Raw genomic sequence first — 13,981 nt, 5'->3', positions numbered from 1 at the left:
GGGGGAAGAAAAATACTGTTGATGGTGGAGGGGGAAAGTAGATACTGTCGATGGGTGAACATAGAATCTGTCGATGTGGGGTTGTACATAGTGTCGATGGTGGAGGGGGAATGTAGGTACTGTCCATGGGGGGATGCAATACTGTCGATGGTGGAGGGGGAACATAGATACAGTCGACGGGGCGATGTAGATACTGTCGATGGTGGGGGGGAAATAGATACTGTCGATGGTGAAGGGGGAACGTAGATACTGTTGATGGGAAGGAAGCAGATACTGTAGATGGGGGGATGTAGATACTGTCGATGGTGGAAGTAGATGCTGTCAATGGTGGAGGGGGAATGTAGATACTGTCGATGGAGGGGATTTAGATACTGTCGATTAGGGGGATGTAGATACTGTCGATGGGGGGAGCATAGATACTGTCAATGGCGGTGATGTAGATACTGTCGATGGTGGAGGGGAAACGTACATACTGTCAATGGGGGACTTGTAGATACTGTGGATGGTGGAGGGTGAACGTAGATACAGTCGATGAGGGGCATGTAGATACTGTCGATGGTGTGGGAGAAACATAGATACAGTCGATGGTGGAGGGGGAACGTAGATAATGTTGATGGAGGGATGTAGTTACTGGCGATGGTCGAGGGTGAACATCGTTACTGTCGATGGGGGGGGGATGTAGATACTGTCGATGGGGGATGCAGATGCTGTCGATGGTGGAGGGGGAATGTAGAAACTGTCGATGCGGGCGGATGTAGATACGGTCGATGGGGGGATGTAGGTACTGTCGATGGGGGGATGTAGATGCTATCAATTATGGGGTGGGGAACATAGATACTGTCGATGGGTGGTATTTAGATACTGTCTATGAGGTGGATGTAGATACTGTCGATGGGGGATAGGTACTGTCAATGGGGGGTGCATAGATACTGTCAATTGGGGGCTGTGGATACTGTCGATGGAAGGGATGTAGATACTGTCGATGCTGGAGGGGGAACATAAATACTGTCGATGGGGGGATGTAGATGCTATCAATTATGGGGTGGGGAACATAGATACTGTCGATGGTGGAGTGGGAACATAAATACTGTCTATGAGGGGGATGTAGATACTGTCGATGGGGGATAGGTACTGTCAATGGGGGGTGCATAGATACTGTGAATTGGGGGCTGTGGATACTGTCGATGGAAGGGATGTAGATACTGTCGATGATGGAGGGGGAACATAAATACTGTCGATGGGTGGATGTAGATACTGTCGATGGTGGGGATGCAGATACTGTCGATGGTGGAGTGGGAACATAGATACTGTCGATGGTGGAGAGGGAACGTAGATACTGTTGATGGGGAGGATGTAGATACTTTCGATGGTGGGGGGGAAACATAGATACTGTCGATGGTGGAGGGGGAACGTAGATACTGTTGATGGGAAGGAAGCAGATACTGTCGATGGGGGGATGTAGATACTGTCGATGGTGGAAGGGGAACATGGATGCTGCTGATGGAGGGGATGTAGATACTGTTGATGGTGGAGGGGAAGTTAGATACTGTCGATGGTGGAGGGGGAACGTACATACTGTCTTTGGGGACATGTACATACTGTCGATGGTCGAGGGGGAACATCGATACTGTCAATGGGGGGATGTAGATACTGTCGATGGTGGAAGTATATGCTGTCGATGGTGGTGGGGGAATGTAGATATTGTCGATGGAGGGGATTTAGATACTGTCGATTAGGCAGATGTAGATACTGTCAATGGGAGAGCATAGATACTGTCAATGGGGGTGATGTAGATACTGTCGATGGTGGATGGGAAGCGTACATACTGTCAATGGGGGACTTGTAGATACTGTGGATGGTGGAGGGGGAATGTAGATACCGTCGATGGGGGGCATGTAGATACTGTCGATGGTGGAGGGGGTACATCGATACTGTCGATGGGGGGGGATGTAGATACTGTCGATGGCGGATGTAGATGCTCTCGATGGTGGCAGTGAATGTAGATACTGTTGATGGGGGAATGTAGATACAGTCGATGGGGGGCATGTAGATACTGCCGATGGTGGAGGGGGTACATCAATACTGTCAATGGGGGGGATGTAGATACTGTCGAAGGGGAATGTAGATACTGTCGATGGTGGAAGTGAATGTAGATACTGTTGATGGGGGAACGTAGATACTGTCGATGTGGGGTTGTAGATACTGTCGATGGTGGAGGGGGAACATAGATACTGTCGATGGGAGGTAGTTAGATTCTGTCGATGAGGCGGATGTAGGTACTGTCGATGGGGGATAGATACTGTCAATGGGGGGGTGCATAGATACAGTCAATGGGGGGCTGTGGATACTGTTGATGGAAGGGATGTAGATGCTGTCGATGGTGGTGGGGGAACATAGATATTGTCGATGGGGGGATGTAGATACTGTCGATGGGGACATGTAGATACTGTCGATGGTGGAGGGGTAATGTAGATATTGTCGATGGGGGGATTTAGATACTGTCGATGAGAGATGTAGATACTGTCGTTGGTGGAGGGGAAATGTAGATACTGTCCATGGTGGAGGGGGAACGTAGATACAGTCCATGGGCGGATGTAGATAATGTCGATGGTAGGGGGGAAACATAGATACTGTCGATGGTGTAGGGGGAACGTAGATACTGTTGATGGGGAGGATGTAGATACTGTTGATGGGGGAATGTAGATGCTGTCGATGGTGGAGGGGGAACATAGATACTGTTGATGGAGGGGATGTACATACTGTTGATGAGGGGGATGTAGATACTGTCGATGGGGGGAGCATAGATACTGTCAATGGGGTGGATGTAGATACTGTCGATGGTGGGGATGTAGATACTGTCGATGGTGGAGGGGGAACATCGATACTGTCGATGGGGGAATGTAGATACTGTCGATGGGGGGATGTAGATACTGTCGATGGGGGGATGTAGATACTGTTGATGGGGGGATGTAGATTCTGTTGATGTGGGGGGATGTAGATACTGTCGATGGGGGGATATAGATACTGTCGATGGTGGAGGGGGAACATGGATACTGTCAATGGGGGGATGTAGATGCTGTTGATGGGGGGATATAGATTCTGTCGATAGTGGAGGGGGAACATAGATACTGTCGATGGTGGAGGGGAAACGTAGATAGTGTCGATGGTGGAGGGGGAAAGTAGATACTGTCAATGGGGCAACGTAGATACTGTCGATGGGGGGATGTAGATACTGTCGATGGGGGGATGTAGATACTGTTGATGGGGGGGATGTAGATACTGTCGATGGGGGGATGTAGATACTGTCGATGGTGGAGGGGGAACATGGATACTGTCAATGGGGGGATGTAGATGCTGTTGATGGGGGGATATAGATGCTGTCGATAGTGGAGGGGGAACATAGATACTGTCGATGGTGGAGGGGAAACGTAGATAGTGTCGATGGTGGAGGGGGAAAGTAGATACTGTCAATGGGGCAACGTAGATACTGTCGATGGGGGGATGTAGATACTGTCGATGGGGGGATGTAGATACTGTTGATGGGGGGGATGTAGATACTGTCGATGGGGGGATGTAGATACTGTCGATGGTGGAGGGGGAACATGGATACTGTCAATGGGGGGATGTAGATGCTGTTGATGGGGGGATATAGATGCTGTCGATAGTGGAGGGGGAACATAGATACTGTCGATGGTGGAGGGGAAACGTAGATAGTGTCGATGGTGGAGGGGGAAAGTAGATACTGTCAATGGGGCAACGTAGATACTGTCGATGTGGGGTTGTAGATACTGTCGATGGTGGAGGGGGAATGTAGGTACTGTTCATGGGCGGATGCAATACTGTCGATGGTGGAGGGGGAACATAGATACAGTCGACGGGGCGATGTAGATACTGTTGATGGTGGAGGGGGAACATCGATACTGTCGATGGGGGAATGTAGATACTGTCGATGGGGGGAACATCGATACTGTCGATGTGGGAATGTAGATACTGTCGATGGGGGGATGTAGATACTGTTGATGGGGGGGATGTAGATACTGTCGATGGTGGAGGGGAAACATGGATACTGTCAATGGGGGGATGTAGATGCTGTCGATGGGGGATGTAGATACTGTCGATAGTGGAGGGGGAACATAGATATTGTTGATGGTGGAGGGGAAACGTAGATACTGTCGATGGTGGAAGGGGAAAGTAGATACTGTCGATGGGGGAACATAGATACGGTCTATGTGGGGTTGTAGATACTATCGATGGTGGAGGGGGAATGTAGATACTGTCCATGGGGGGATGCAATACTGTCGATGGTGGAGGGGGAACATAGATACAGTCGACGGGGCGATGTAGATACTGTCGATGGTGGGGGCGAAAAATAGATACTGTTGATGGTGGAGGGGAACGTAGATACTGTTGATGGGAAGGAAGCAGATACTGTCGATGGGGTAATGTAGATACTGTTGATGGTGGAAGGGGAACATGGATACTGCTGATGGAGGGGATGTAGATACTGTTGATGGTGGAGGGGAACGTACATACTGTCGATGGGGGGATGTAGATACTGTCGATGGTGGAAGTAGATGCTGTCGATGATGGAGGGGGAGTGTAGATACTGTCGATGGAGGGGATTTAGATACTGTCGATTAGGGGGATGTTGATACTGTCGATGGTGGAGGGGGAACGTACATACTGTCATTGGGGGGCATGTACATACTGTCGATGGTCGAGGGGGAACATCGATACTGTCAATGGGGGGATGTAGATACTGTCGATGGTGGAAGTAGATGCTGTCGATGATGGAGGGGGAGTGTAGATACTGTCAATGGTGGTGATGTAGATACTGTCGATGGTGGGGATTTAGATACTGTCGATGGTGGAGGGGAAACATACATACTGTCAATGGGGGACTTGTAGATACTGTGGATGGTGGGGATGTAGATACAGTCGATGGGGGGATGTAGATAATGTCGATGGGGGGATGTAGATACTGTCGATGGTGCGGGGGAAATAGATACTGTCGATGGTGGAGGGGGAACGTAGGTACTGTTGATGGGAAGGAAGCAGATACTGTCCATGGGGGGATGTAGATACTGTCGATGGTGGAAGGGGAACATGGATACTGCTGATGGAGGGGTTGTAGATATTGTTGTTGGTGGAGGGGAACCTAGATACTGTCGATGATGGAGGGGGAACGTACATACTGTCATTGGGGGGCATGTAGATACTGTCGATGGTGGAGAGGGAATGTAGATACTGTCGATAGAGGGGATTTAGATACTGTCGATTAGGCGGATGTAGATACTGTCGATGGGGGAGCATAGATACTGTCAATGGGGGTGATGTAGATACTGTCGATGGTGGAGGGGAAACGTACATACTGTCAATGGGGGACTTGTAGATACTGTGGATGGTGGAGGGTGAACGTAGATACAGTCGATGGGGGCATGTAGATACTGTCGATGGTGTGGGAGAAACATAGATACAGTCGATGGTGGAGGGGGAACGTAAATAATGTTGATGGGGGGATGTAGTTACTGTCGATGGGGGATGTAGATACTGACAATGGGGACATGTAGATACTGTCAATGGTGGAGGGGTAATGTAGATATTGTCGATGGGGTGATTTAGATACTGTCGATGAGGGATGTAGATACTGTCGTTGGTGGAGGGGAAACGTAGATACTGTCCATGGTGGAGGTGGAACGTAGAGACGGTCCATGGGGGGGATGTAGATACTGTCGATGGTGGGGGGGAAACATAGATACTGTCGATGGTGTAGGGGGAACGTAGATACTGTTGATGGGCAGAATGTAGATACTGTTGATGGGGGGATGTAGCTGCTGTCGATGGTGGAGGGGGAACATAGATACTGTTGATGGAGGGGATGTACATACTGTCGATGAGGGGGATGTAGATACTGTCGATGGGGGGAGCATAGATACTGTCAATGGGGTGGATGTAGATACTGTCGATGGTGGGGATGTAGATACTGTCGATGGTGGAGGGGGAACATCGATACTGTCGATGGGGGAATGTAGATACTGTCGATGGGGGGATGTAGATACTGTTGATGGTGGGGATGTAGATACTGTCGATGGTGGAGGGAGAACATCGATACTGTCGATGGGGCGATGTAGATGCTGTCGATGGGGGATGTAGATACTGTCGATAACGGAGGGGGAACAAAGATACTGTTGATGGTGGAGGGGGAAAGTAGATACTGTCGATGGGTGAACATAGAATCTGTCAATGTGGGGTTGTAGATACTGTCGATGGTGGAGGGGGAATGTAGGTACTGTCCATGGGGGGATGCAATACTGTCGATGGTGGAGGGTGAACATAGATACAGTCGATGGGGCGATGTAGATACTGTCGATGGTGGGGGGGAAATAGATACTGTCGATGGTGAAGGGGGAACGTAGATACTGTTGATGGGAAGGAAGCAGATACTGTAGATGGGGGGATGTAGATACTGTCGATGGTAGAAGGGGAACATGGATACTGCCGATGGAGGGGATGTAGATACTGTTGATGTTGGAGGGGAACGTACATACTGTCGATGGGAGGATGTACATACTGTCGATGGTCGAGAGGGAACATCGATACTGTCGATGGGGGGATGTAGATGCTGTCGATGGTGGAGGGGGAATGTAGATACTGTCGATGGAGGGGATTTAGATACTGTCGATTAGGGGGATGTAGATACTGTCGATGGGGGATGTAGATGCTGTCGATGGTGGAGGGGGAATGTAGATACTGTCGATGCGGGCGGATGTAGATACTGTCGATGGGGGGATGTAGATGCTATCAATTATGGGGTGGGGAACATAGATACTGTCGATGGTGGAGTGGGAACATAGATACTGTTGATGGGTGGTATTTAGATACTGTCTATGAGGGGGATGTAGATACTGTCGATGGGGGATAGGTACTGTCAATGGGGGGCTGTGGATACTGCCGATGGAAGGGATGTAGATACTGTCGATGATGGAGGGGGAACATAAATACTGTCGATGGGTGGATGTAGATACTGTCGATGGTGGAGTGGGAACATAGATACTGTCGATGGTGGAGGGGGAACGTAGATACTGTTGATGGGGAGGATGTAGATACTGTCGATGGTGGGGGGGGAACATAGATACTGTCGATGGTGGAGGGGGATGTAGATACTGTCGATGGGGTTAGCATAGATACTGTCAATGGGGTGGATGTAGATACTGTCGATGGGGGATGTAGATACTGTTGATGGGGGGGATGTAGATACTGTCAATGGGGAGATGTAGATACTGTCGATGGGGAATGTAGATACTGTCGATATTGGAGGGGGAACTTAGATACTGTCGATGGTGGAGGGGGAAAGTAGATACTGTGGACGGGAGAACGTAGATACTGTCGATGTGGGGTTGTACATACAGTCGATGGTGGAGGGGCAATGTAGGTACTGCCCATGGAGGGATGCAATACTGTCGATGGTGGAGGGGGAACATAGATACAGTCGACGGGACGATGTGGATACTGTCGATGGTGGTGGGGAAAATAGATACTGTTGATGGTGGAGGGTGAACGTAGATACTGTTGATGGGAAGGAAGCAGATACTGTCGATGGGGGGATGTAGATACTGTAGATGGTGGAAGGGGAACATGGATACTGCTGATGGAGGAGATGTAGATACTGTTGATGGTGGAGGGGAACGTACATACTGTCGATGGGGGGATGTAGATACTGTTGATGGTGGAAGTAGATGCTGTCGATGATGGAGGGGGAGTGTAGATACTGTCAATGGAAGGGATTTAGATACTGTCGATTAGGGGGATGTTGATACTGTCGATTAGGGGGATGTTGATACTGTCGATGGGGGGAGCATAGATACTGTCAATGGGGGTGATGTAGATACTGTCGATGGTGGAGGGGAAACGTACATACTGTCAATGGGGGACTTGTAGATACTGTGGATGGTGGAGGGCGAACGTAGATACAGTCGATGGGGGGCATGTAGATACTGTCGATGGTGGGGGGGAAATAGATACTGTCGATTGTGGGGATGTAGATACAGTCGATGGGGGGATGTAGATAATGTCGATGGGGTATGTAGATACTGTCGATGGTGCGGGGGAAATAGATACTGTCGATGGTGGAGGGGGAACGTAGGTACTGTTGATGGGAAGGAAGCAGATACTGTCCATGGGGGGATGTAGATACTGTCGATGGTGGAAGGGGAACATGGATACTGCTGATGGAGGGGTTGTAGATATTGTTGTTGGTGGAGGGGAACCTAGATACTGTCGATGATGGAGGGGGAACGTACATACTGTCATTGGGGGGCATGTAGATACTGTCGATGGTGGAGAGGGAATGTAGATACTGTCGATAGAGGGGATTTAGATACTGTCGATTAGGCGGATGTAGATACTGTCGATGGGGGAGCATAGATACTGTCAATGGGGGTGATGTAGATACTGTCGATGGTGGAGGGGAAACGTACATGCTGTCAATGGGGGACTTGTAGATACTGTGGATGGTGGAGGGTGAACGTAGATACAGTCGATGGGGGCATGTAGATACTGTCGATGGTGTGGGAGAAACATAGATACAGTCGATGGTGGAGGGGGAACGTAAATAATGTTGATGGGGGGGATGTAGTTACTGGCGATGGTCGAGGGTGAACATCGATACTGTCGATGGGGGGGATGTAGATACTGTCGATGGGGGGAGCATAGATACTGTTGATGGAGTGGATGTACATACTGTCGATGAGGGGGATGTAGATAATGTCGATGGGGGGAGCATAGATACTGTCAATGGGGGTGATGTAGATACTGTGGATGGTGGAGGGGGAACGTAGATACTGTCGATGGGTGAACATAGAATCTGACAATGTGGGGTTGTAGATACTGTCGATGGTGGAGGGGGAATGTAGGTACTGTCCATGGGGGGATGCAATACTGTCGATGGTGGAGGGTGAACATATATACAGTCGATGGGGCGATGTAGATACTGTCGATGGTGGGGGGGAAATAGATACTGTCGATGGTGGAGGGGGAACGTAGATACTGTTGATGGGAAGGAAGCAGATACTGTCGATGGGGGGATGTAGATGCTGTCGATGGTGGAGGGGGAATGTAGATACTGTCGATGGAGGGGATTTAGATACTGTCGATTGGGGGATGTAGATACTGTCGATGGGGGGAGCATAGATACTGTCAACGGGGGTGATGTAGATACTGTCGATGGTGGAGGGGAAACGTACATACTGTCAATGGGGGACTTGTAGATACTGTGGATGGTGGAGGGTGAACGTAGATACAGTCGATGAGGGGCATGTAGATACTGTCGATGGTGTGGGAGAAACATAGATACAGTCGATGGTGGAGGGGGAACGTAGATAATGTTGATGGGGGGATGTAGTTACTGGCGATGGTCGAGGGTGAACATCGATACTGTCGATGGGGGGATGTAGATACTGTCGATGGGGGATAGGTACTGTCAATGGGGAGTACATAGATACTGTCAATTGGGGGCGGTGGATACTGTCGATGGAAGGGATGTAGATACTGTCGATGATGGAGGGGGAACATAGATACTGTCGATGGTTGGATATGGATACTGTCGATGGTGGAGGCGGAACAGAGATACAGTCGATGGGGCGATGTAGATACTGTCGATGGTGGGGGGGAAATAGATACTGTCGATGGTGGGGATGTAGGTACAGTCGATGGGGGGATGTAGATAATGTCGATGGGGGGATGTAGATACTGTCGATGGTGGGGGGGAAATAGATACTGTCGATGGTGGAGGGGGAACGTAGATACTGTTGATGGGAAGGAAGCAGATACTGTCGATGGGGGGAGGTAGATACTGTCGATGGTGGAAGGGGAACATGGATACTGCCGATGGAGGGGATGTAGATACTGTTGATGGTGGAGGGGAACGTACATACTGTCGATGGGGGGATGTACATACTGTCGATGGTCGAGGTGGAACATCGATACTGCCGATGGGGGGATGTAGATACTGTCGATGGTGGAAGTAGATGCTGTCGATGGTGGAGGGGGAATGTAGATACTGTCGATGGAGGGGATTTAGATACTGTCGATTAGGCCGATGTAGATCATGTCGATGGGGGGAGCATAGATACTGTCAATGGGGGTGATGTAGATACTGTCGATGGTGGAGGGGAAACGTACTTACTGTCAATGGGGGACTTGTAGATACAGTGGATGGTGGAGGGTGAACGTAGATACAGTCGATGGGGGGCATGTAGATACTGTCGATGGTGTGGGAGAAACATAGATACAGTCGATGGTGAGGGGGAACGTAGATAATGTTGATGGGGGGTATGTAGTTACTGGCGATGGTCGAGGGTGAACATCGATACTGTCGATGGGGGGATGTAGATGCTATCAATTATGGGGTGGGGAACATAGATACTGTCGATGGTGGAGTGGGAACATAGATACTGTCGATGGGTGGTATTTAGATACTGTCGATGAGGGGGATGTAGATACTGTCGATGGGGGATAGGTACTGTCAATGGGGGGTGCATAGATACTGTCAATTGGGGGCTGTGGATACTGTCGATGGAAGGGATGTAGATACTGTCGATGATGGAGGGGGAACATAAATACTGTCGATGGGTGTATGTAGATACTGTCGATGGGTGGATGTAGATACTTTCGATTGTGGGGATGTAGATACTGTCGATGGTGGAGTGGGAACATAGATACTGTCGATGGTGGAGGGGGAACGTAGATACTGTTGATGGGGAGGATGTAGATAATGTCGATGGTGGGGGGGGGAACATAGTGTGACGAGAATACACATAAAATTAAGATGTTTGCTGGCCTGGGCTAGCATCAGTGGCATCAGCAGTTGGTCTGCCACCTGCCCTCAGGGGAAGGAGAGATAAGGAACAATGGAGCAGCGTCTGGAGATGTGTAATGAAGGGACGTGGGAGAGAGAGCTGTCTGGAGCGGCTCCCCCTTTGAACCTTGAACTGTTTGAAGTGATGGACAGGCGATGCCCCAGCAGGGGGATAAAAAGGGACAGGTTCGCTACGGCAGGACACATGCCACCCGAGGTAACGAGACCCTGGAAGCGGTGCGCCTCTCACGAGTGGGTGAGAAGTATCAGACAACGACCAGGGTGGAAAGGTACGATCAGCGGGAACCCGGTGTGTGTCCGCCCTTGCCTGGGTGCCGGTTTCACTGCAGAGGATCGACCGCATCTGGAGGAGGGGTCACAGTCGGTGACCTCAGGTGACATCACCAAGGACCCGCCCAAAATCGCCGGTCTGTGAGTGAAGCCGTGCTGAATGATCAGTTGTTCCTGTTCTATCTCTCTCTTCCCCCACGTTGTCCATCGCCATGGCAACGATTACTGAACTGAACTACTAACTGGGTTGAACTTTGAGTCACTTTGAAATTTGGTCATTTACCCCTAGACAACGATAGAGCTTGATTGATGCTGTTATCTTAATTCTGTGCACATGTGTGGTTATCATTGTGGAACTGTTGCATTTATTATCCTTTCGATTACTGTGTTGCTTGTTTCTTTAATAAAAACTTTGTTAGTTCTAGTACTCCAGACTCCAACTGAGTGATCCATTTCTGCTGGTTTGGCAACCCAGTTACGGGGTACGTAACATAAGATACTGTCGATGGTGGAGGGGGATGTAGATACTGTCGATGGGGGGAGCATAGATACTGTCAATGTGGTGGATGTAGATACTGTCGATGGGGGAATGTAGATACTGTCGATGGGGGCTGTAGATACTGTTGATGGGGGGGATGTAGATACTGTCGATGGGGGGATGTAGATACTGTCGATGGTGGAGGGGGAACATGGATGCTGTCAATGGGGGGATGTAGATACTGTCGATGGGGAATGTAGATACTGTCGACAGTGGAGGGGGAACATAGATACTGTTGATGGTGGAGGGGAAACGTAGATACTGTCGATGGTGGAGGGGGAAAGTAGATACTGTCGATGGGGGGAACATAGATACGGTCAATGTGGGGTTGTACATACAGTCGATGGTGGAGGGGGTATGTAGGTACTGCCCATGGAGGGATGCAATACTGTCGATGGTGGAGGGGGAACATAGATACAGTCGACGGGGCGATGTGGATACTGTCGATGGTGGGGGGGAAATAGATACTGTCGATGGTGGAGGGGGAACGTAGATACTGTTGATGGGAAGGAAGCAGATACTGTCGATGGGGGGATGTAGATACTGTAGATGGTGGAAGGGGAACATGGATACTGCTGATGGAGGAGATGTAGATACTGTTGATGGTGGAGGGGAACATACATACTGTCGATGGTGGAGGGGTAACGTACATACTGTCGATGGGGGGATGTACTTACTGTCGATGGTCGAGGGGGAACATTGATACCGTCGATGGGGGAATGTAGATACTGTCGATGGGGGGATATAGATACTGTCGATGATGGAGGGGGAACATGGATACTGTCAATGGGGGGATGTAGATGCTGTCGATGGGGGGATATAGATACTGTCGATGGTGGAGGGGGAACATAGATACTGTCGATGGTAGAGGGGAAACGTAGATAGTGTCGATGGTGGAGGGGGAAAGTAGATACTGTCAATGGGGCAACGTAGATACTGTCGATGTGGGGTTGTAGATACTGTCGATGGTGGAGGGGGAAAGTAGATACTGTCAATGGGGGGATGTAGATGCTGTCGATGTGGGGTTGTAGATACTGTCGATGGTGGAGGGGGAATGTAGGTACTGTCCATGGGCGGATGCAATACTGTCGATGGTGGAGGGGGAACATAGATACAGTTGACGGGGTGATGTAGATACTGTCGATGGTGGGGGGGAAAATAGATACTGTCGATGGTGGAGGGGGAATATAGATACTGTTGATGGGAAGGAAGCAGATACTGTCGATGGGGGGATGTAGATACTGTCGATGGTGGAAGGGGAACATGGATGCTGCTGATGGAGGGGATGTAGATACTGTTGATGGTGGAGGGGAACTTAGATACTGTCGATGGTGGAGGGGGAACGTACATACTGTCATTGGGGGGCATGTACATACTGTCGATGGTCGAGGGGGAACATCGATACTGTCAATGGGGGGATGTAGATACTGTCGATGGTGGAAGTATATGCTGTCGATGGTGGTGGGGGAATGTAGATATTGTCGATGGAGGGGATTTAGATACTGTCGATTAGGCGGATGTAGATACTGTCAATGGGGGGAGCATAGATACTGTCAGTGGGGGTGATGTAGATACTGTCGATGGTGGACGGGAAACGTACATACTGTCAATGGGGGACTTGTAGATACTGTGGATGGTGGAGGAGGAATGTACATACAGTCGATGGGGGGCATGTAGATACTGTCGATGGTGGAGGGGGTACATCGATACTGTCGATGGGGGGGATGTAGATGCTCTTGATGGTGGAAGGGGAATGTAGATACTGTCGATGGTGGAAGTGAATGTAGATACTGTTGATGGGGGAACGTAGATACTGTCGATGGTGGAGGGGGAACATAGATACTGTCGATGGGAGGTAGTTAGATTCTGTCGATGAGGCGGATGTAGGTACTGTCGATGGGGGATAGATACTGTCAAAGGGGGGGTGCATAGATACAGTCAATGGGGGGCTGTGGATACTGTTGATGGAAGGGATGTAGGTGCTGTCGATGGTGGAGGGGGAACATAGATATTGTCGATGGGGGGATGTAGATACTGTCGATGGGGGAATGTACATACTGTCGATGGGGGGATGTAGATACTGTTGATGTTGGGGATGTAGATACTGTCGATGGTAGAGAGGGAACATAGATACTGTCGATGGGGGGGATTTAGATGCTATCAGTGGTGGGGTGGGGAACATAGATACTGTTGATTGTGGAGTGGGAACATAGATACTGTCGATGGGTGGTATTTAGATACTGTCGATGAGGGGGATGTAGATATTGTCGACGGGGGATAGGTACTGTCAATGGGGG

Source organism: Mobula hypostoma, chromosome 27 (genome assembly GCF_963921235.1).
Source record: "Mobula hypostoma chromosome 27, sMobHyp1.1, whole genome shotgun sequence".
Classification (NCBI taxonomy): Eukaryota; Metazoa; Chordata; class Chondrichthyes; order Myliobatiformes; family Myliobatidae; genus Mobula; species Mobula hypostoma.
Note: the sequence above shows the minus strand (reverse complement) of the source record.